At 43.3% G+C, this 25626-nt stretch overlaps 1 protein-coding gene across 3 annotated transcripts in view; it reads left to right on the top strand.

The window, feature by feature from the left end:
* Positions 1–25626, top strand: part of RASSF6 (Ras association domain family member 6) — a 94930-nt gene that overhangs the window by 16759 nt on the left and 52545 nt on the right. The window contains exon 3 of one of the 3 annotated variants that reach the window (XM_029598859.1): positions 6771–6925. The exons of the other annotated variants lie outside the window; for them this stretch is intronic. The gene's annotated coding sequence lies outside the window, so the exon portion shown is untranslated. The remainder of the gene's footprint in view (positions 1–6770; positions 6926–25626) is intronic. 3 annotated transcript variants of the gene reach the window in all.

The raw sequence follows: 25626 nt of genomic DNA, 5'->3' as shown, positions 1-25626 counted from the left end.
ACAATTTTCTCAAAGGAAGGGAGTGGGCAGTGAAGCGCCTCAGGGATCTGTATTGAGACCCTTACTTTTCAATATATTTATAAATGATCTGGAAAGAAATACGACGAGTGAGATAATCAAATTTGCAGGTGATACAAAATTGTTCAGAGTAGTTAAATCCCAAGCAGATTGTGATAAATTGCAGGAAAACCTTGTGAGACTGGAAAATTGGGCATCAAAGTGGCAGATGAAATTTAATGTGGTTAAGTGCAAGGTGATGCATATAGGGAAAAATAACCCATGCTATAGTTACACAATGTTAGGTTCCGTATTAGGTGCTACAACCCAAGAAAGAGATCTAGGCGTCATAGTGGATAACATATTGAAATCGTCGGTTCTGTGTGCTGCGGCAGTCAAAAAAGCAAACAGAATGTTGGGAATTATTTGAAAGAGAATGGTGAATAAAACGGAAAATGTCATAATGCCTATGTATCGCTCCATGGTGAGACCGCACCTTGAATACTGTGTACAATTCTGGTCACTGCATCTCAAAAAAGATATAATTGCGATGAAGAAGGTACAGAGAAGGGCTACCAAAATGATAAGGGGAATGGAACAGTTCCCCTATGAGGAAAGACTAAAGAGGTTAGGATTTTTCAGCTTGGAGAAGAGACGACTGAGGGGGGATATGATAGAGGTGTTTAAAATCATGAGAGGTCTAGAATGGGTAGATGTGAATCGGTTATTTACTCTTTCGGATAATAGAAAGACTAGGGGGCACTCCATGAAGTTAGCATGTGGCACATTTAAAACTAATTGGAGAAAGTTATTTTTTACTCAACGCACAATTAAACTCTGGAATTTGTTGCCAGAGGATGTGGTTAGTGCAGTAAGTATAGCTGTGTTTAAAAAAGGATTAGATAAGTTCTTGGAGGAGAAGTCCATTACCTGCTATTAAGTTGACTTAGAAAATAGCCACTGATATTACTAGCAATGGTAACATGGAATAGACTTAGTTTTTGGGTACTTGCCAGGTTCTTATGGCCTGGATTAGCCACTGTTGGAAACAGGATGCTGGGCTTGATGGACCCTTGGTCTGACCCAGTATGGCATGTTCTTATGTTCTCCGTTCATGGACGTCCAAAGTCGGGTTTCCGTTCATGGACGTTCAAAGTCGGGGCTTCCGATTATGGGCATCCATCCATCTACCTGATGGAATGACATTTTAAATGACATTTCAAATGATAGGTACCAGTGCACTCTGGATACTGTATAGGCGCTCTGTACCGCTTTATACAGTAAAATGGACTGTGAACGCCTACCGCTTCATTGATGCGCTTTGGACGCTCATTTACCGCTGCTTGGATTTGCATCTAATTTGAATACTGAATTGAGTGGCTTGTGAACCAAAATGTGCGCGCGTCAAACGAGTGTTCGCCTGGCACTGCCGCACTTTTTCTTACGCGTCCTTACTGTATTGGCCCGATGTTAGCAACTGCAGAAGCAGAACGTAAGCAATTCCATGCTGGGTCAGACCAAGGTCCATCAAACCCAGCATCTTGCTAAAAGTTGCCACTCTGGTTCTCCTGGAAGTGTCTGGCAAATCCCAGTAGGAAAGTCTTTTTCATGTTGCTCTCTGATTCGTGGGTGCCAGTCCATCAGATAACACACAGATGCCTGGATTAATCAAGCCATGATGTTTTTTCATGGGGGGGGGGTGTCCCACTATCACCGGGGGGGGGGGAGGTGTCATCCTGACCCCACTCAACCTTTTCTCAAGCAGTGGCATTTTTTTATTTTTTTGGGCTAGCACTTTAAATGTGAGGTGCTAGCCTCAGGACCTGGGTTAGGGTCCTTGTGCTTCTGTCTCACATTTATCGTTTTATCATGGTTGACTACTTTCTTGGTTGGTTGTAATTAGACAATTTGAAGTTAATATTTTATTAATGATCTTCTTTGCATGCATTTGCATTATTCATGTATGCAAATTGTATGCAAAAAAGTAATTGTAATGGGGGTTCATGGAAAATATTGTGTATATCATGCATTATCACTGTGGTAGTGCTCTGTCACATGATATACAGTGTGTATATCATGCAATATATACTGTTTAACAAGCTTTAGAGCACTTTTGCGGCTTTCTGCACCTTCCAGAAAGGTCAGTTGTTCCATTCAGTCATTTTCTATTGCCAGGAATGTCACACTTTATACATAGATGGCTTATTCTTCCTCTACTACATCTAAGTTTAAAAAAGGTTTGGATAAAATCCTGGAGGAGAAGTCCATTAACTGCGATTAATCAAGCCAAGGGAATAGCCACTGCTATTACTAGCATCTATAGCATGGGATCTACTTAGTGTTTGGGTACTTGCAGGTACTTGTAGCCTGGATTGACCACTGTTGGAAACAGGATGCTGGGCTTGATGGACCCTTGGTCTGACCCAGTATGGCAATTTCTTATGTTCTTAAGTCCTTGACCCCAGCACATCCCAGTTAGAATATGTTCCTTATATACTGTGTAATCTCTACTATGTTGAAAAAAGGACAGTGTATGTCTGAGAAAAGAGATGGAACCTAGCATACAATCTCAACGGCAAGCACTAGAATCCAGAAAGGTCACAGATATTATGACTGCTAGTAGACTGCTATTAAATACCAGGCAGTAAATCACATAATAATCTTGAGTGCCTCTTTGTGTGATCACATTATGATCCTCATCCTCAGAGCTGGCCCAGGCAGAGGAGCTGCAATTAGGCCTGGATTTATCAAAATGCACCAATTTTATGCACTTATCATACAACCACTGGGGGGACTAGAGAGAGAGAGATGGACTCTCTACCTGGGTAACATCAAGCTAGGTTGAGAGAACATTGCACAAATCTCAACTTTGGGTGAGTTTCTTCACTCCAAGGGTCATCAGATCTTCACTAAAAAGCACAGTTCTGTTCGTACAGCTCACTTTGAATGTCAAAGTGGCCCTAACCCCTACACTAATAGCTAAACCTCACCTCGAGTTAATAGGTGGGCCTCCCATAGGGATATAAATAGAAATACATATCTAGTGTGAGATCATTACAGCTATTCTTCTCTCTCTCTCTCACACATTTTGATAAATGACCAGTAAAGGCCTGATTTTTTTCTATTAACACAGACACATAATGGGGGAAAAAAGCCTTGGTAAATCTGGCTCTTAGTTGATTAGCACTGAAAATCAGTAGTAAGAGGCTCAGACTCTTAATTCCCACAATCCATCTCTCTCTCTCTCTCATTCTGTACCTTCCCCACTGTCAAAAAAGAGGATGAGTTGACCCCTCCCAGCTGATTGCCAACCCCTTCTCACCCCACTCTGATTAAAAGACCAGTGGTGCCAATACTATCCTCCTTCCCCCCCCCCCCCCCCCCCCCCACCCAACCTGCCAATTGCTGACTTCCTCTCTCCCTGAACTCAGAAATAACCCCTCCTCCTTCCCAATTCCACCCTTTGCTCTCCAGGACTCTTCATAGTCCACTTCATGATGCGTGGGCAGGATAATTTCCTCTTTTCCTCTCCCCCATTCAGTTGGCATCTAGCATTGTTCTGATGTTTGCTAGCCTTTACTGATTGAGCAGTATATGGCAGATATTGAAAGTGCCGTTGATCGGCCGCAGTAGACTATATTTAGCCAGTTTTCTATACAGCCACAACTTAGCCCACTAGAGCATTTCTGAAAATGTGTGTTATCTGATGGACTGGCACCCACGAATCAGAGAGCAACATGATCTTGGAGCTAAACTTAGCTGCCTATATTTAAGCCATCTAGAACTGTACTCAAACCAAGGACCTTAATGTCTCTGGCTATCACTGAAAATTAGCCCTAGCCAGCTAAATCCCACCCCCAAACAAATGAAATCCCACCCCCAACCCAGAGTGCCCACATATTGAGTGGCTAAATGCCACTTTGACTATCAGCCCCTATATACCTCCATTCGAGCTTTTGCCCTTCCTTCCTCCCTTTGTTTATCCTGGAAATTTTACCTGTCCTCCTCCTCCTGTGTTTGCTTGTATTGCAAGAATGCTTGTTTTATTATTTTTTTCCTTTTTCTCCAACTTCTTTAGTTCACAACAGTGGTCTCTTCATTTGTTTCCCTTTCTCTTGCTTAGATTGATAGCAGGGGGAGGGGCTAAGCAGGAGGCACTTTCAAGAAATGGGGATGAAATCAGGGCCTAAAAAATGGGAGGGAGGGGATGGTGGTGGTGGCATTTTTTGTTTTGTTTATTTTACATACCGAAATTCAGGTGTTTGTTAAAACAATGTTGCTGGTGCTGTTCCTTTAATATTTCCAGTGTTTACAGTGCAGTCACTCATACAAGCAGCTCTGCTCTCCTTTGTGCACTCAGCTTGGAGACAGGTTTTCATTCTAAGTAATATTTGCTCTGTGCCTGCCTATGCTCTGCCACGATGAGCCTAACGCTGAAATGGATTCTCCACGAGTTACCCCACAGAATGTTCCTCCTACCCCAAATAAGACCACCATCTTGTAGGATCTACTGCCGGACCGGTTGCTCAGAATAGTGTGAGGATAATGTTCAAAGGCATTTAGCCAGGAATAATTTTACTGTTTAAAAAACCAACCTTCTGTTAGCCGAAGTGTTTTCTGAGTTATTTATACACTGCAAATTTTTCTTTATATAAAAAAAGAGGGAATATTGAACTGTACATTGGTGAATCTTAATCAATGCACTTTATTTCTAGAATGACTGATGATTAAACTGATGCACTTAAAAAGGGCAGCATTTTGAGCCCTAAATCATGTGTTTCTTATTGCGCAATATGATGGTCATTTTCTTTATTTAAAAATTATTTCTTTATGTAGCCCAGCATCCCTCTGGCCTGAGTCACTGCCTTGTCGCACTGCTTCACCACCTTCAGATCATTGAGTACTATCACCTCAAAGTCTCTCTCCTGGTCCATGCCATATCAGTCTCTCACCCCACATTTTATACAGTTCCTTTGGATATTATACCTCAAATGCATGTCTCAGTACTTGGCATTGAATCCTATCTGCCAAACTTTCAACCACTCCTTCAACTTTTTTAGATCACTTCTCATTCTCTGTCCTTCAAGGGTATCCACTGTGTTGCAGATCTTAATGTCATCCACAAAAAGACAAACTTTTCCTCCTAACTCCTCAGCAATATCGCTTGCAAAGACATTAACAAAACCATCCCCGGAATGTTACTGCTGCCTGGAGAGAGACATCTGTAAGAGAGAGGGAGTATGCTGGCTGGGGCAGGGTTGGGGGATGAGAGAGAGACCGGTGGGAATGGGGGTGGAAGAGTTGTGAGAAAGAAGTGGTTTGACAGAACCTATTGGGGACGGTGGGGGTTTTAGATTGAGAGAGAGATGTTGACATGGGCCAGGTAACGTTAGCATTTGGAGGGTGTGTGTGGTAGTTTTGGTCTCTGTGCTGCATTTGGCCATAGTAATAAGCCTGGTTTTGTGCCTCCATGTCTGTCCTTTTCCTCTGGGCTCCCCTGCTCAAGCTCATACTTAGCATCAGCAGTGATCAGGGAGGCAGACCTCTTACTGTGCCAGTTTTACTGTAATTTTAAAGCATTTTCTGTCTTGCAAAAATCTTAAAAATATTGCCCCTGTTCCCATGTCACACCTGAATTCTGGCACCATTCTTTGTAGATATAAAGCATGACCCTCATTTGGTATTAACACTGGATGTTAAAGCAGCCCACCTAATGCTGAAAATTAATTACACCTTTTAAGGTGTGCTAATTTTCTATCTTCAGGTGAACCGTATTAATGTGCAGTAGTGAGGCATCATCATAGAGGAACTAAAATATACTCATAGTGCCTGTGCCGCAATCAAATAAAGAAACTTGCTCTAACGTTATAGGCCAACTCCATGGTTAGAAGAATAGCACTCATAACACTGAATCTGTGAAAAAAACACTGTCCCGTCTCAATGTCAATAATTTAACTTCCCAATAAAGGCAGATCAGGATTGAAGGACTGAATTCTCCTGATCCTGAGCCACATTTTTTTGGGCAACCATGTAGAAATTAAGGTCAGCAGACAAGCTGTAACCGACACCTTTTTCTTGAACAAGCTCAGTTGGTTTGTGATGAAGCTTTTGAGATATGTGTTCCCATCATAGGGCCACAGCAAAATGAGTGTCAGATAATTGTTGCCCAAATATAGAAATAAATTGCAGGTTTCCTTACAGGGCGGTGAGGTTTTTTTTGTTTTCAAAGCTGTAAAAGAGTTCTAAGGAAAAGGGGCTGAGTGATCATGAGCCACACCTGCCACTGAATATGAGGCTCCGAGGGCACTGAACTCTTCTCTTATAAAATGCTGCAAACCAAGTCACATTTTTCTTCCAGGTGTACTTAGGGTTTTGTTTTGTTTTTTTGAAGATTAAATAAACCATCTAAATGCACAGGAGCTATTACACTCGCTCACAGTGGCCTTTCGGAGTGTAGTAGATGACAGTATTTCTGATGTTGGCGTACAAGGGCTCTCTGCTCTCTCTAGAGGTTCACATTAAATGGGGGTCTACTTCTTCATAAACTCTTCCCCCCCCCCTCCCCCCGGCAATGTCATTTACAATGGGACATCCCACGCAGCCAGTGTGGTCCCAGAGATACAGAAGAGATACTGAGACGACAGTGAATAGAATATATAAATCCAGGTAGGTTGCACCTTCATTTAATTTAAATTTTAATATTAACACTACTTAGGCATTTTACAGAGTCAGTAAACACACCACTATATATATATATTCTTTTTATTTTCCAGGATGCTTCAGGTTTCCAGCTTGAAGAGTGTTTATGATCTTGATAATCACAGATAAGTATAGTTTAACTTTAGTTTATAAATCAAGTTATATAGTTAATAATTTCTAAAGTAATAACAACTGCTTTTTTTCTTTTACAGATACTCTGACTCCTTAGGTAAATACACTTAATAATTTCCCTGAATTTTTATGCAATGACTTAACCCACTTATATGAATTTCCTGTTTACTCATAGTTACTCTCTCTACACTATGAAGAATTAGAAGAAAGTTGTACTATTAGCAAAGTGAATCCTTCTCGTGCAGATTTTGCCCAGAATTATGTCGTGTCCCTTACAGTGAGCTCACATTAATTGACTATGATAATGATGTCTTGATTGAAGCTCCTGTCCTGATGACAGGAATCTCCATGCTGCATCTGATGGTGCTGCTCTGAATTTCATGTGACTGCTCTTCTCTCTTGATGCTTGTAGTTGCTGCCGAACACTTCATCCATGCCCATGTTTCATGACAAATTTTCTGAATTCACCCTCAATATTATGCCTCGACCCTATATGCAAGTCTACATAAGAACATAAGAAATTGCCATGCTGGGTCAGACCAAGAGTCCATCAAGCCCAGCATCCTGTTTCCAACAGAGGCCAAACCAGGCCACATGAACCTGGCAATTACCCAAACACCAAGAAGATCCCATACTACTGATGCAATTAATAGAAGAGGCTATTCCCTAAGGGGTAGATTTTCAAATAGCGCGAATTGGCCTACTTTTGCTGGCGCATCAGGCGCAAACAAAAGTAAGCTGGATTTTAGTAGATACGCGCGGAGCCGCGCGTATCTGCTAAAAACCTGGATCGGCGCTCGCAAGGCTATTGATTTTGTATAGCCGGCGCGCGCCGAGCCGCGCAGCCTACCCCCGTTCTCTCCGAGGCCGCTCCGAAATCGGAGTGGCCTCGGAGGGAACTTCCTTTTGCCCTCCCCTCACCTTCCCCTCCCTTCCCCTACCTAACCCACCCACCCGGCCCTGTCTAAGCCCCCCCCTTACCTTTGTCGGGGGATTTACGCCTCCCAGAGGGAGGCGTAAATCCCCGCGCGCCAGCGGGCCTCTTGCGCACCGGGACGCGACCTGGGGGCGGGTACGGAGGGCGCGGCCATGCCCCCGGACCGCCCCGGGCCGTAGCCACGCCCCCGTACCCGCCCCCAAAACGCTGCCGACACGCCCCCTAAACGCCGCAATGACCAGGCCCGCCCCCCCGACACGCCCCCGACACCCCCCCCTCGGAGAACCCCGGGACTTACGCGAGTCCCGGGGCTCTGCGCGCGCCGGTAGGCCTATGTAAAATAGGCTCACCGGCGCGCAGGGCCCTGCTCGCCTAAATCCGCCCGGATTTGGGCGGATTTAGGCGAGCAGGGCTCTGAAAATCCGCCCCTAAGTAAACTTGATTAATAGCAGTTAATGGTCTTCTCCTCCAAGAACTTATCCAAACCTTTTTTGAACCCAGCTACACTAACTGCACTAACCACATCCTCTGGCAACAAATTCCAGAGCATAATTGTGCGTTGAGTGAAAAAGAACTTTGTCCGATTTGTTTTAAATGTGCCACATGCTAACTTCATGGAGTGCCACCTAGTCTATTATATGAAAGAGTAAATAACTGATTCACATTAACCCGTTCTAGACCTCTCATGATCTTAAAGACCTCTATCATATCCCCACTCAGCCGTCTCTTCTCCAAGCTGAACAGTCCTAACCTCTTCAGCCTTTCCTCATAGGGGAGTTGTTCCATCCCCTTTATCATTTTGGTTGCCCTTCTCTGTACCTTCTCCATCGCAATTATATCTTTTTTGTGATGCGGTGACCAGAATTGTATACAGTATTCAAGATGCGATCTCACCATGTAGTGATATAGAGGCATTATGACATTTTCTGTTTTATTAACCATTCCCTTCCTAATAATTCCTAACATTCTGTTTGCTTTTTTGACTGCTGCAGCACACTGAGCCGACAATTTCAAAGTCTACTAACTAATCCTGCTTTCTAAATATAAAAATAAATAAACTATTATTAGCTACAGGGTCCTAGGTTGTTTTTTTTTTTTGTTTTTAACTTTTTTGTTTTTTTCCTTCTATCTGGGCAATATCAGGGCACTTTTGTAGCCCCTGACAGCCTGGGGTGTAGGCGACCGGAACGCTGCAGTTTGGGTCATTTTCTGGGCTCAGGAGCGGTGATATGCACCAGAGAAGCGCCCGGCCTGTTAAATCACGCTGCAACCGGGCACCCAAGATGGCGGCCAGGTCGGAGAACGCGGGCCAGGTCGCGTCGGTGTTGGCGGACGTGCTACAGCAAATTTCAAAAAGTGTTTCCACGGCCCACGATGACAGGCTCCTTGAACTTCAGACAGCAGTGGACGATATAAAAACATCCATGGAGGGACAAGTGAAGATGCTAGACCACGTGGAGCTCCATGAGTCTGATCAAGAGGACCAGCTAGCCACTACCAGCAGGCAAGTGCAAGAATTAAGAGACCAACAAGTCTTATTGGTAGACAGGCTAGAAGATCAGGAAAATCGAAAGCGGAGGAATAATATTAAAATGGTGGGCTTGTGGAATCTGTGACTGAAAAGGAGCTGTGTGATTTTGTGGAGAGCTGGCTGCCTGGCAATTTGGGGTTAAACCTGTTGGCAAAACAGATATGTTGTGAACGTGCTCACCGTGTGGGCCCTCAGTGCGAGGCTAATAGCCGACCCAGACCAGTTATGGCCAGGATCCAGAATTGATCTCATAAAATGCAGATTATGAGGGCGTACAGGCAGCAGCAGGGTTTGGAATACCAGGGACAGAAGATCTTGCTGTTTAATGATTTTTCTGCTGCGCTTGCAGCCCAGCGCACGGCCATGTCACCAGCCTGCACCGAGCTTCACAAACGTGGCATCTCATTTGCACTATTTCCAGCTAAACTGAGAGTCCATCACAATAATAAAACATTCTTCTTTTCCACTCAGGAAGAAGCATCTGGCTTTCTGTCTAATTTGGAGCCTGCAAAAAAAATGCATGAGGGGCTTATCTGTTTACCTGAGCTTCCAGCCCTTAGCCTTCGGTAGCTGCAGTTCTATGAAGTATTTCAACCACTGGTCCGCTTTGAATGGGGCCATTCAGAAATGTTAAGAAGTTGCATGTCTTATGTTTGTACACAGAGAATTGGTTCTACATGATAACCTCTGGCTTTATGTTTTAAAGCGCTTTGGCGTGTGAGTTAGGTCACCATCTGTAATTTTGCCTTTGCACTGTTTCAAAGGTTACTAAGGTCAATTCATGGTTATTTCTTGATAATGTGCCTGTTGTTTATTTGCAATTTAAGGAAGAGAGACACAACTGTTTTCTACTTTACTTATCTTAATAGAAGGGGGGAGTACCCGCACTGAAACCTACCTAGGGTAGGGGTGCAGTTCCTCTGTGCCTCTTGGAGCGAATGTGTTTCTGTTTTCAGGGGTTGGCAGTATGTATATGGTATGAATGGGTGAGAATGGGGTGTGGATGTTTGTCAGGGGGTGGGGAAAAAAAGGGGGAATGGAGGGGGATCACCGAGATCTGGAGGCACAATATATGCTTATCAGTGCTACTACATTTATCAAGGGATCTGTCGAGTGTATCTCATGGCTCAGGCTGGGGGGGCCATGAGACGGTGGACATTTGGGACAATATTATTAAAGTTGTGTTTGACCGGCTGACATGACTACTGTAAAAATTACCTCACTCAATACTAATGGTATCTCATCCCCAATTAAAAGAAAAACACTATTTACACTCTTTCAGCGGCTACATTCACAGGTGGTATTTCTTCAAGAAACCGTTTAAGGTACACACAGAGGGTGATATTCAACCACTTTCCTTACATATATGATAATCACACCAATGTATAAGAGAAAAGTACACAGTTTTATTATCTCAAATGTTTAAACAATTTTGGAAATGTGTCCTAAAATACATACACTCATTAACACTCTAAAAACATCACACCATATACAAGGGAATAGTAAGCCACATGACCCAAAGGCCTATACATCGATGTTTTTCATTAATTACAGAGTCATATGCATGAACACCCTGTGATTATAACCACTTACAACTATACATCCAGCTTTCGCCTGTTTTTTTCATGCTAAAACATGACTATGTCATAGTATATACCACTCTTATATATCTTCATCTGGCAGACTTCCCTGTATTGGTCTCTTCATTACCAGGTAACCCTTCTTCTTGATAGTGACTGCATATTATCACTGTGGTATGACCCCAACAAGTGGCCCTTGTTTCACAATCATCTGCTTCCTCAGGGGGATGGTAACTACAAACAGTGTCTGTAATTCCATTAATTCCCACCAAATGTATAATTCTCCCAAAGCCAACTGGTATCTGGACACTAAAGGCTGTATCTTCACTGTGATTTTTCAAGAGCCACCAAATGTATAATTCTCCCAAAGCCAACTGGTATCTGGACACTAAAGGCTGTATCTTCACTGTGATTTTTCAAGAGCCACCAAATGTATAATTCTCCCAAAGCCGACAAGCCGAGTTGGAGACATCAAGAAGTGGATACTATCTATGAGAAATGAATCTTTGAATACTGCCTTTCAGGTGCTTGAAAAACCACAGTGAAGACACAGCCTCTATTGTCCAGATACTTGTCGGCTTTGGGAGAATTATACATTCGGTGGCTCTTGAAAAATCACAGTGAAGGTACAGCCTTTAGTGTCCAGATACCAGTTGGCTTTGGGAGAATTATACATTCGGTGGCTCTTGAAAAATCACAGTGAAGGTACAGCCTTTAGTGTCCAGATACCAGTTGGCTTTGGGAGAATTATACATTTGGTGGCTCTTGAAAAATCACAGTGAAGATACAGCCTTTAGTGTCCAGATACCAGTTGGCTTTGGGAGAATTATACATTTGGTGGGATTTAATGGAATTACAGACACTGTTTGTGGTTACCATCCCCCTGAGGAAGCAGATGATTGTGAAACAAGGGCCGCTTGTTGGGGTCATACCACAGTGATAATATGCAGTCACTATCAAGAAGAAGGGTTACCTGGTAATGAAGAGACCAATACAGGGAAGTCTGCCAGTTGAAGATATATAAGAGTGGTATATACTATGACATAGTCATGTTTTAGCATGAAAAAAACAGGCGAAAGCTGGGTATATAGTTGTAAGTGGTTATAACCACAGGGTGTTCATGCATATGACTCTGTAATTAATGAAAAACATCAATGTATAGGCCTTTGGGTCATGTGGCTTACTATTCCCTTGTATATGGTGTGATGTTTTTAGAGTGTTAATGAGTGTATGTATTTTAGGACACATTTCCAAAATTGTTTAAACATTTGAGATAATAAAACTGTGTACTTTTCTCTTATGTATTGGTGTGATTTCTTCAAGAAACACACTTGCCGCTGTGGAACACGCAAAATTAAAACGGGAATTGGTGGGCCAGTGTTTTTTCCTCTTATATGTCACGGAGGAGGGGGAGTGGCGATATTAATTCATAAACAGTTGCCATTTCTGTTGGAAAAGCTCGGGCAGGATGCAGAGGGATGTTATTTTATTGCCCAAGGGCAGTTGCATCAGCAAAAGTTTGCATTCTGCAATATATATGCTCCTAATGGTTATCAGCATGTTTTTTTCACCAGTTTGGTAGGTAAATTAATTCACCTGTCCGAATACACATTAGTGGAGGGAGGGGATTTCAACACTGGTGTGAATAAACAGGAAGATTGTCAACCCCCCCAAAGATGGTGGAGCCCAGGGTTCAGCAGAGGGGCGTACATTTTATTTGTCAGGAATTGCGCTTATTGGATGTAGCAAGTGTGATGGCATAGATCAATTGTCTCTGTTTAGTATGGGGGAGATGGGAGGGGTTCATAGCAGATAACAGAAAAGGAGGGTTGCAACAAGCAATCTTGTGTAGAGAGTTTTATGTGGTCTGTACCGCTATGTATTACTTGAATACTGAGAAAATATTTTGATACTGTTCATGTTGCCTATCTCCGAAATAAAAAGTATTTGGGGAAAAAAAAAACTTCTTATGGTAATATCTGCCGTGCTGTGCAGGTTACCTCCATGTTTCTCTGAAGGGTAGTAACTGCCATTCCATGTAGTTCTCCCCAAGCCTTATGATAAGAGTAGTAATATTTACAATCAAAACCAAGCAATTGTCAAACCCATAAAAAATTATTGCTAGCAACATTTTTACGGGGTGAGCAGCCTACTTGAAAATTCAGACAATGCTGCTTTTGATGTGCTTTGCTTTTGGACTTTGCCTTAGAAGCAGTCCTGTGCTTTAATGTTTGCATATAAGTACAGCAGATTGTAAAAGTCAAGTCTCGCTTTGGTTGTCATCTGAAACCAATTCCCCCTTCCCCCCCCTCCCCCCACCACCCTGCTGTCGAAATGGAGAGTGGGGTAGGAGGGAAGGAAAGTGAAATTTTGGCTCAGAAAACTGCCAGAATTGGTTTCCAGGATGTTGAAGAGTAAATAAATAAATAACGAATGCTTGCTCATCAGCATTAAATTAAACTCTGGAATTCATTGCCAGAGGATATGGTGAATGAAGTTAGTATAACTGGGTTTAAAAATGTTTTGGGTAAGTTCCTGGAGGAAAACTCCATAAACTGCTATTTACCAGGTAGACTTGGGGAAAGCCACTGTTTATCCCCAGGCATAAGCAGCATGAAATGTATTTATTATTTGGATTCTGCCAGGCACTTGTGACCTGGATTGGCCACTGTGGGGAAATAGGATACTGGGCTTGATGGATCTTTGGTGTGACTCAATGTGGCAGTTCTTATGTTCTTAAATTTTGTTGGTAGCATTCTTTAAGGGTAATTTTATATCAGCCTCCATCGTGATAAAGTCTCCATCTACAATTTATTTTGAAAGTGAATGCACACAAATAAGTTTGCTCTGAAAATCCTTGGGTAATTGGCCAATGGCCATGTACATGCACAAATTACCTTGCAGAAAATTATACACACTCCAAGCTGAGCATAACGGGGTAGATTTTCAGACGAGCGCGAACAGCCTACTTTTGTTTGCGCTCCAGGCGCAAACAAAAGTACGCTGGATTTTAGTAGATACGCGCGTAGTCGCGCGTATCGGCTAAAATCCTGGATCGGCGCGTGCAAGGCTATCGATTTCGTATAGCCTGCGCGCGCCGAGCCGCGCAGCCTACCCCCGTTCCCTCCTAGGCCGCTCCGAAATCGGAGCGGCCTAGAAGGGAACTTTCCTTTGCCCTCCCCTCACCTTCCCCTCCCTTCCCCTACCTAACCCACCCGCCCGGCCCTGTCTAAACCCCCATCCTACCTTTGTCGGGGGATTTACGCCTCCCGGAGGGAGGCGTAAATCCCCGTGCGCGAGCGGGACTCCTGCGCGCCGGGCCGCGACCTGGGGGCGGGTACGGAGGGCGCGGCCACGCCCCCGGGCCGTAGCCACGCCCCGTACCCGCCCCCAAAACGCTGCCGACATGCCCCCGCAACGCCGCGCGCTCCGGCCCCCCGCCCCCCGACACACCTCCCGACACGCCCACTCCGAAAACCCCGGGACTTACGCGAGTCCCGGGGTTCTGCGCGCGCCGGTGAGCCTATGTAAAATAGGCTCACCGGCGCGCAGGGCCCTGCTCGCGTAAATCCGCCCGGTTTTGGGCGGATTTACGCGAGCAGGGCTCTGAAAATCCGCCCCAACTTGTGTAGGGTAATTTTTGCACATACTTTGTAAAATCTACCCTGCCCCAATTCTGTCTGCTCAGTATGGTTTTGTTCTGTTCTGTCTTACCAGAGACTTACAGAATTTCTTTTATTTAAGCACACATCTTCATCTCCAGGAAACGGCTTTCTCTAGCATTTACTGTAGGTTAATAATGCCTTGTTCAAGCAAAGTACAATTCTGTAGACTTCATATAAACATTCACTCAGCAAAACCCTCCAGATGGAAGGGCCAGGCTTTTTATAAGGTATCTGGTGGGAAATAGTGTTTGGAGGAAAAGATTAGGGTTGCGGTTTCTATTGCTATTTTGACAGCAATGCTGAAAGTAGTCTGGATCGTGGTACAAGCAATACCACAATTTTTGCACAAGAAAGGGATCTGGAAAAGTACCGGCTGGGTAGGAGGGTTAGGGCTGGAGTGAGAGGATTGGTGGGAGGATGAGAAGAGGGAGTTGCTTGCACATTTTACTGAATCAGGGCGGAGGAAGGGGTTTGATTGTTCAGTGGGGAAACCTTCCAGTTTTATGTTTAAAGTGATCTTTCATCACATGAAAATAGCATAAGAAGTTCCCCCTACACCCAGCACGCGCTGCATGCACATGTGCGCGCGGATTATAAAATCCAGCGTGTCCCTGGGTTTTATAACATGTGCGTGCCATACTGAGAACTATTTAAAGGTATTTCATGTATGTATATTTAATGAAATATTAGTAGAATAATATCACAAGACATTTAATTTAAAGAACTTATCTGTATATAAAGGGCTTGGTATGTGCATAAAACCCGGTTTATAATTTTCAAATGACATTTTCAAAAATCAATCAGGGGATGGATTATTTGTGCATTTTGGCTTTGCTAGCCTTTTTCTTACGTTTGAAAGTGAGAAAAAAGGAATGCTAGGCGAAGGGGAGTGATTCCTGAGAACAACCAACAACAAGAAAACCTGGTACCAAGACCTGAGGAGGTAAGAAAAATGGATGTCCGTAAGGAAGGCGTGAATTTCTCGTCCATACAGCCATTTACCCATTCACGACATCTTCCTTCACCTTGTCTTAGCTGTTGAGAAATGTAGACGTCTATGCGATCTGGATTGGAGATGCCAATTCAGGACGTCTCAACCAGTCGAAAATGGCCGCCAAGGGTGTCCATGTGAGAGAGGGCTATATATGGACGCCCAAAAAATATGCAGACTATTCCTACATACAACAGGCTGATACTTGATGAACGCTGTATACTATGTCTTATGTTCTTATATTTTTTTGTTTCTGAATAAGGCCAGAACCACTGTGGACCATATCGGCAAAGTATATTTCGCCCACGGACAACTGTCTTTGCGTTGCCTGAGCAAGATGTAGTGCAAAGGTACCAGCTCAGGTCACAGTCAATTTTGGACCTATATGAAGATCACAGTGACCTTGACGCCGTGGCCAATCGCAACCCATGCTGTGCTTGGGTTGACAAAACTTCTGGGTGCTTTACATTTTTTCACCACCAGAAGTTTTCAGAATCCAGTTGGTATTGTTGTGGGGATGACCCAGGCCTCATTCTCACAGCATTTCACACAGGTCTTGAAGGTGATGATGAGGCGCATGAAGAAGTATATCACGTTTCCTAAGGACCCAGTGCAACTGCAGGAGATCCACCGTCTCCCTGTCATCACTGACGATGCTCCTACCTCCTTGGCCCCCATGGCCTCTTCTCTTCCTTTTCATCCATGTCTCTATTAATATTTTTTCCAAAAAATATTATATTTTTCATGTAAATATAATTTTTTATAAGAAAAATAATTTGGATACAAACTGTTTGTGGTTGTCCTGCGTACACAGCATTCGAGGGAGGTGGGATTTAATTGTATGAGGGAAGGTGATGTTACAGATGCTGGAGGAGGTAGTGGTGGGTATGGGAGGGGGGCAAAGGATGATTCCAGGGGAGAGGCATGACATATGGTTGGAGAAGAGGGGAGGGAGATAGCAATGATGCCATATGATCAAATATGTTTAATATTTGAATGGCTTAAAAATCATGTTTAATGTCGGTGACTAATTGCCTGGATTAATTCAGGGCCAGGGTCCCCACCTTTATCAAAACAAGAGTCCATAAATAAGAAACAGATTTCATTGCGTTCACTGTTCAAATACTTTTATTTGGCTAATAGTTATGGGTGGTTCTGAGACTGCAAAGCTGTGGCTATATCTCAGACGGTGCTGATCTGTTCGTTCATCAACCTGGAATGAGTACCCACTGCCGTGTGATCTCTGTGTGTATTTGCTTGAGTTTTTGGAGCATTACCTCATTGTGTTACTCCTGTCATGAAGTTATTTCAGATGAAGTGTTTGCTTAGCCCATCAGTACCAAATAGTGCCTTTTCCAGGTCATGTGCCACCTTTGTCTGATCCTGATCTGATGCTGCAGATGCCTGTACCAGGGATGGAGCCACAGGTGCCTCATGTCCCTGGGTTCGAGATATGACTTGGACCAGGTTTAGTGTGATAAGATCCTGGGTGTCACCATTCTGTACTTATTCACTGGGGGACTCCTCGGTGGACATTGGGAAAACAAATTCCGGCATGGGAATGGATTCATTCTCTTCCTCTGCGACATTTGCCTCATTGACTCCATCTGTGGAGAAAGATGGAGAAAGACAAGTTGAAGTTCTAGTTCTCAATTGTTGTCTTCCCAAGAGCCCTAAAGAAAACATGCAATGCAAACAAGATGGCACCAAATGCGTATCTTCACTTACTCCTGTATCGGCCCTGTACAGTACAGCCACACTAGCCATGACCTCTGGGCACACAGTACTCAGAACACGCTCTTTGAGGGGGTTCAAAACAATATTATATGGTGGCCCTCCACTGGTCCTCTTTGCTGTCGCCTTAATTTTGGCGGCCTTTTCTTTTACCTTCCTTCTAGTGTTGTGCCACCGGTGCTGGATCTGTTTGACTTCCCTGGGCATAACAGACAGGGAGCTGACATCCAGCTCGATCCTCTCCCAAATCCGTTTCTTTGTAGAGCAAGTCTTAGATTTGAAGAGAACTTTGAAGATCCTGCAGACTGCGTGGCATAGTAGCTCCTTTTCACCATTCGTAAAGCGAGCATCACGTGTTTGCTTCTACCGCTAGTACCTGTCTGCTCTTGCAGATTTCTGGCCTCTCTTTCCACCTGAGAAATGGTACGTTTTGCCGCCATGACAATCGGTGTCTGAATGAAAAATCAAAACAGTGCATATGTCAGTTATTAATACACAATTGAAGATATGTTGAAATATCAACTGTGAAGTGACAGATGACAATACAACTTTCTACTAATAGATTATGGAAAAAGGGAAAAAGCTGATCATAACAAAGAAGCAGGGCAAATGGACAGCATGAACATATGAGAAAAAATGTAATTAATGAAAGGAGAACAAAAATGGCTGTCCATGACTCCGAGTGTCCGTTAAGGGTCTGTGCCTGACCGCCCAAGCCGTGAAAGCCCGGAAAAGTAGCGTGGCTACCAAGCATGGAGGTTCCCGCTTCTTTCCTGGACATCCATGACTCTGGATGTCCATTATGGGCCTGTGCCGAAGTGCCCGAGCCATATAGTGGCCAGGGGAAAGGAGTGTCCATGACTGTGTCTCTTACCTGTTGAAATTTAAGGGATGCCAAATGTTGATGTTCCTATTGCTCTAATATGAAAGGCACCAGTTCAGACCAGTCTGTATATAATACTGACCCAGTTTGAACTGAATAGAAAAGGATGGTCTTACTCCGAGCAGCAATTTATATACCTCCCAGGCAGGATTATGACATGCCACTTGACATCACGGTGGGGGAGCGATGAGAGTTAGCTATGATAAATGAAAATGTAAATGGATAAATTGGAAACTTTTATTTGTTATTATATTTGACATATATGCCCTTTTGACAGAAGTTTGACGCATTCTCAAGCGATACAATAAAATCAGTAGCATTATGGGCGCTCTTTTTTATAGAATAGATTAATAGATTTTTTGGTGGTGTTGTAATTTGTGTCTTTTTTGAATACTGTATCGTGCATCTAAGAAACCGTGTTGTGCACATGTTAAAAGAGTGGGTGCCCGAAACAGACATCTGAAGGTGGGGGTATGTGAATTGGCAAAACACTACGAGAGAATATCTCATATTCTCCAATTATTATACTAACACCTCAATAATGGGAATCAGTGACCATGAACACCATCTGATTCTAAACTGTAGCGTTAATTGTATGCAGTGTCATCTATATAAATTTCATATACATACAAGCAAAGAATCTATTTTACATACATTTTATTTTTTAATTATTCTATTGCACTTTTTCCTATCTGCATAATGCATTTATATAATACACAACTTTATCAAAAAGATGCAAAGCATCTACAGTCAAACACAAAGTGGATATGTCAACATAATCAATTCATTATATGACTCACATATATATTATCATACGGACATATCCTAACTCTTAACCCTAATAATATCACATATTCATTCACACATCATTCATACTCATAAAACCTATACCCCCATAAAATACAGGATTATATCTCATTGCTCGCTGTCTATTTAGGCATTAAATGTAATGACTTCTTCCCATCTAGTTAGATGGTTCCATTCATTTCCATTCCTTTACGCCAACGATGTTCACTCCTTTTCTCCAGCATTGTTCATCCCGATGTTCACCCCAATAAGGTACCTTGTTTCACCCTACTAGGGCTTCTTCAGGGGAAATCCTTAACCAACTGTTTCATAAGAAAGGGATGTTCCCATTCACAGCCGAATACCTAAAACATACATATATATAAATGCCACACCCTTCAATAAATCTATTACTTAAACAACCCCGCACAAAATATAACCTTTAACATAAGGATACTTAATACATTAAAAAATATCCCAAATATGTCCAAAAACCCCAATTAGATCAGTCTCCCATCATCCACTAAAAACACATACAAAACTTAACATATTGACACCTCCACTAAATTTAAGAAAATATAACATTCTCTATTATCTCATATCCTCATCAATCACAGATATATAACCAGTTAACACACTACAGACCTAATGAAGCCGCTTCAACAAGCTCCACTCCAACCCCGACTCAAAATATTTTAAACAATTCTTTTCCTGAAATGCAAACCAATAGTGTTGCGCTCCCGACCACCTCCCCCTCGATCGGGCTTGGGGCCGCTTACCTTCCTCCAGACCGCGGTAAGGAACGCAGCTGCCCTGGCTCGGTAGGCCGCATGGTCTTGGCGTCTCCTCGTGGGGACGCCGTCAAAGGTCCTGCTAAACGCCGTCCACCGCATCTGCCGCGCGCGTGCGTGCGTGCGTAAGCAAGGCAGTTAAGGTCCCGCACCCGGAAGTCCCGGACCGCCCTCGGAGTGACGTCAGACGCCGGCAGAGTATATTACCTGGCGTCTGGCTCCTTTGATTTGCCTTGCAACGAGGTTCCTTCTGCGAATTAGTTGCGTTCCTGCTCTGCTGCTGCTGATACCTGGTTCCTGACTCCGGTTAGTTCCTGATACTCTTGATCGCTGCCTGCCACGACCTCGGACCTGCTCTTGACTTCCCTTGCCTCAGCCCTCCGGTCCTGCTGCTGACACCTGGTTCCTGACTCTGGTTAGTTCCTGATACTCTTGATCGCTGCCTGCCACGACCTCGGACCTGCTCTTGACTTCTCTTGCCTCAGCCCTCCGGTCCTGCTGCTGATACCTGGTTCCTGATTCCAGGTTGTTCCTAAGACTGTTGAACACAGTCTGCCCCATCTCCAGTAACCACTGGCGCCCCGGCCTCTGGTAGTAGTCCCTGTGGCCCAGTCCCTACGGGCTCCTCCTGGGGGGACCCTGGGTCCACGAGGGTGAAGACCTCGCCTCTCCAGCTCCAGCTCCGCCTCCCGGCCTTCCTAGTAAAGACTCTCTTCTTCCAGGCCGGCCCAAGGGTCCACTGCTCTCCCAAGTACAACAAATAGTACGTTAATATAGTGGCTGAAGCACAATTAACCAACGATTCAAAATATTCTATACTCACAGCCTCAATGCCAGGAAATGGATATTACACCCAACAGATGTCAAACCTCAGAATTTCCACCATCTTACTTCATACATAGGACTTCATTTGCCAAAGAAGCTTTTCCAGCACTACTCACATCAAAGGTTAATCCATCAGATGGCTCTCAACCCTCTACCGCCAACCTTTTAAAGGATCTCAAAACCAATCACACGCTAACCACACTCCACCCGAATCCACATTCATTCATCACACCTGATGTTAAACCTTCACATAACCAATCACAAACCACATTCACCTCCCAAAGGACAACACCCACCTTCTTCGTGAGCGAGCCATACGCCTCCCAAAAGACAACATCCACCTTCTCCATGTGCGAGCACGCGCTCACCGACGCGTACATCAACCAACAAAGTAATACCCATATCATCATGTCCACAAATCTCCAACCTTCAATACACAATATAACACACCCGCTACATAATCCATTCATACATGGCAAAACACCCACTACCTCAAATCACGCCACACACAAATTATCACCCTACAACATTCAACATGCCACTCAACACTATCAAACTAATTCTATTCACTGTGCATACAAATAACCGATACCCTTCACATATCCTAACAACTTGAAGAGTCATAACCCCACAATAGAACATTCCCATTACCATCTAAACCATCTCTCTCTACTAACATTACTCCATAACCCACTCATTTAACACTATCAACACATATTCTACCAGCATGCACACACATCCAACCAGATCCCTTCACATGTCCTGGTATCAAGAGGAACCTTAGCCACTCAATAAAAAGCTTCCCATTCAATACCGGTATTCAATCCCCATGGCTGGTAGGATCGCCACCAAAAATTAAATTTCTGTTCTAGTCTCCATAATGTCTGAGTTACATTCCCCTCAAAGCAGTCCCTCAATTTGGTGATGACGAAAATTTTCACGTCATCCACCTGATGTTGGGCTTCTCCCCAATGCCCAACCAAGGGTGCTCCTTCTTTACCAATATGTGTGTTACTCTTGTGTTCGATAATCCTCTTCTGTATTCTCCATTTAGTATGCCCTATATATAATAACTTACAAGGGCATTTTGGTGGTGATATGGTATGTTTTGTATGTGTTTTTAGTGGATGATGGGAGACTGATCTAATGAGAGTTTTCGGACATATTTGGGATATTTTTGAATGTAGTAAGTATCCTTATGTTAAAGGTTATATTTTGTGTGGGGTTGTTTAAGTAATAGATTTATTGAAGGGTGTGATATTTATGTATGTTTTAGGTATTTGGCTGTGAATGGGAACATCCCTTTCTTATGAAACAGTTGGTTAAGGATTTCCCCTGAAGAAGCCCTAGTAGGGTGAAACAAGGCACCTTGGGGTGAACATCGCTGGAGAAAAGGGGTGAACATCGCTGGAGAAAAGAGGTGAACATTGCTGGAGAAAAGGGGTGAACATCGTTGGAGTAAAGGAATGGAAAGGAATGGAAACATCTGACTAGAAGGGAAGAAGTCATTACATTTAATGCTTAAATAGACAGCGAGCAATGATATATAATCCTGTACTTTATGGGGTATAGGTTTTATGAGTATGAATGATGTGTGAATGAATATGTGATATTATTAAGGTTAAGGGTTAGGATATGTCCGTATGATAATATATATGTGAGTCATATAATGAATTGATTATATTGACATATTCACTTTGTGTTTGATTGTAGATGCTTTGTATCTTTTTGATAAAGTTGTGTATTAAATAAATGCATTATGCAGATAGGAAAAAGTGCAATAGAATAATTAAAAAATAAAATGTATGCAAAATAGATTCTTTGCTTGTATGTATATGAAATGTATATAGATGACACTGCATGCAATTAACGCTACAGTTTAGAATCAGATGGTGTTTACCCCTCCGAGCCTATTGTGAGTATTGTCTTGTCTGTTGAAAACCTAATAAAACTGTTTCAACATAGAATCAGATGGTGTTTATGGTTACTGATGCCCATTATTGAGGTGTTGGTAAATGAATTGGGCCGTTAGGGATATCCATCACTTTTGGGTTTTACACTATCGCCCTTAACTAGCTATCATTTCAATATAGTTGGTTAAGTCTAAAGTTATTCAAAAGATGGCTGGTTAGGTTTATAGTTATTCAGTTAAAGGTAGCCAGATAACTTTATTCGGGGATAAGCAGCGGGACATTTATGCTACTGAATATCCAGAATAACCTATCTGGCAAACTTTAGCTACATAAGTTACCTGTTCTAGGATTTTTTGAATATTGGACCCTTTTGAAAATTGTCATCTGAATGTCCTAGTCTAAGAAGAGTAATAGAGACCTTTGTAGGGAGAGCCTTCAAAAAGAGACGTCAGAGAGGAGGTGGAGCAGGACCACTCCTTCCTGTAGAGAGAAATTCCTGTTTACAGAGAAAGAACAAGATAAGAACCATCCTGGGGTTAGTTGTTCACAAAAAGGCCTACATTGTTTGGAAGCCCCAAGCAGCAGCTACTAAAGGGGGGAAGCAGAATAAGTATATGGCTAAATCTGAGTCATACTCTTGGAGTATCCATCCAGAATAACAAGAAGATAAGGAAAAGAATCACCTGCAGTCTGCAGCATGGGAGAATTTCAGAAGCAAGGACCTTCAGTTAATAGGGTTTTCTTCAAAGGGGTAATGGCAGAGGAGGTTCTTGGTGGAGGAGTCAGCTTGACAGTCAACTGGCTAGGGATAATGGGAGGTGCAAAGGCCCCTTATCATACTTCTTCAATGTTTATTTCTTGGTCAGCAGTAGTGCCAGTGGTTTTGCAAGTTGCCAGGCTTCTTCTTGAGTAGTTGTGGAACTGGTTAGAGAAAAGCTAGTATTTTTTGGCACATGGCATGTTCAGATACAAATCTTATTATATGTACTGACTGTGAAATTATTTCTATTGAAATTTAATTAAAGACTCTTTCTTGGAGCACCTGCTTTGCATGGAGTGTGGGGATTGTATACCAACTAACTTGAATTCCTGGTTATGTGCCAAGAACCCTGATGTTTATCTTCCCCCAGAATGGGAAAGATCCTGAAGTTTATGTCCCACCTCCCACCCCTGACCAGAAACAAACCTCTCCAAGTCCCACTTCCTAGAAAGGACAGAGGAAGAAGGGCTCCACAAGTAACAGAGAAAAGAAAAACTTCGTATTTCAGCCTCTGCTACAATTATATGAAATAGAAAGTCAAAAGAACTTATAGCAAAATTATTTTTATTAAGAAAGAATTCAAAAAGAGCAAAACAAACAAGAACACTTAACACAGTATTGACGTTTTCCCTTCCCCCTTCCCCTTACAGCGTTCCCCAAAGTACTTGTAGCCTACTCTTCCCTTTACAGAACCAGTTTTATTCATCAGACTCCCAGCTGACACCCAGGGAGCCTGACTTTCAAAACTATCTGCAGTACAACATTTATGCACTATAGGGTGAATTTTCAAAGCCCTACGCGCATAAAATCCGGCGTTTAAGTGCGCCGGGCGAATTTTCGAAGAGGTCCAGCCATGCGCATAAACGCCGGTATGCGAGTAAGTGCCGGGCCTCTCTGAAGGGGAGGGCTGAGGGGGGGGGGATGTTCTGGGAGGGGCAGGGGCGGGCCGGGACAGCGTCATTGTTCGCTGTCATGAAGACTCACGCGCAGGTAGCTGGCAGGCACGTGCAACTTACTTCAGCTCAGGAGCATGGTGGAAAATCGGCACATCCATGTGCGCGCGCCGGTAAGCATGCGCACAGTGGAAAATTTACCCCCTATGTCGGTAATTTTTGAGACCCACGCGCTGGTGTCCATGTACGTGCGGTTGCTGGCACGCACACATCACGGACCTGGCGATTGTATAACATGTGCGTGACGATGCGCATGTAATAAAATCTGCTACCCACATGCACATCTGTGCATGATTTTATATCGGCGCTCGCGTGTGTGCGCAAGTGCTGAATCACCCGCATAGGTGTGTGTGTGTGTGTGTGTGGGGGGGGGATTTTACAACCTGCACACGGCGACACAATTTATTTATGTATTTATTTATTTAAATTCTTTTGATATACCGATACTCAAGACTAGTGTCTTATCGTACCGGTTTACAGTGAAACAAGGGGTAACCAATTAACTAGGAAGATAAAGTTACAATGAACAGGGATTTACAGAGTGTGAGAGTTGAGAGCAAAAGCATACGATTATCATAACAAAGTATAACATAAGGAACGAATATATACAATGTTATATATCAATTTGTATACAAGTTATACAATGCGCCCTATTCCCTCCTAGTTTCCTCCAATAAAGGAGCGGATGAGGGAACTTCCTAAACCCCCTGCTTAACTTGCCTCCCTTTTATCCAACTACCTCCAACCCCTAAAATTCCGCTCGCTACCCTACATTTGTTTTTGTTTTAAAACTTACTTGCTCTACAAGGCAGCAGCCGGATACGTGGGCCAGTCAGATCCCGGCACGCGCTTCAGCGGGGCAGCTCCTAATGGTGCTGTCCCAGCCCGCCCCGTTTTTAGTTTAGCCCTTCCAATGTGCGTACCGGGAGACAAGCACTTGATTGTGGGCATCCGAAAATCCACGCGGTGTGCGCATGGCCCAGCCATGCGCTTATCTCCCAGATTCTGCACACACAGGGCTTTTAAACTTTGACCTTATAAATGGATGTGTGGAGATTAATATTAGTATTTTATAAACCAAGTTATTTCTGCTCCAAAAATCCGTTTGTATGTTTCAGTATGCGCAAATATTTCCAATGCAAGAACATGCATACTTTTTCTACTTGTTTTATAAACATATGTGCCTATATTTTAGGTACTTAAAAAATATAACCTATGGGCCTGATTTTATAAAGCATTTACTTGACTAAAACTGGGTTTTACTTGACTAAGTAGGTTTTTGAAAATTGTTACAATATATGCCATTTAATTGTCTATAGGATTTACTCAGGTAAATGCAATTTAGTTGAGTAAATGGCTTATGAAAATTGCTACAATTTATGGGGTAGATTTTAAGAACTTGCGCGCAGGCATCCATGTGCATGCACTACCCGGCGCGCACACATGGAC

Source organism: Rhinatrema bivittatum, chromosome 1 (genome assembly GCF_901001135.1).
Source record: "Rhinatrema bivittatum chromosome 1, aRhiBiv1.1, whole genome shotgun sequence".
In the NCBI taxonomy this organism is placed as follows: domain Eukaryota; kingdom Metazoa; phylum Chordata; class Amphibia; order Gymnophiona; family Rhinatrematidae; genus Rhinatrema; species Rhinatrema bivittatum.
This window is presented reverse-complemented; position numbering and strand designations above follow the sequence as displayed.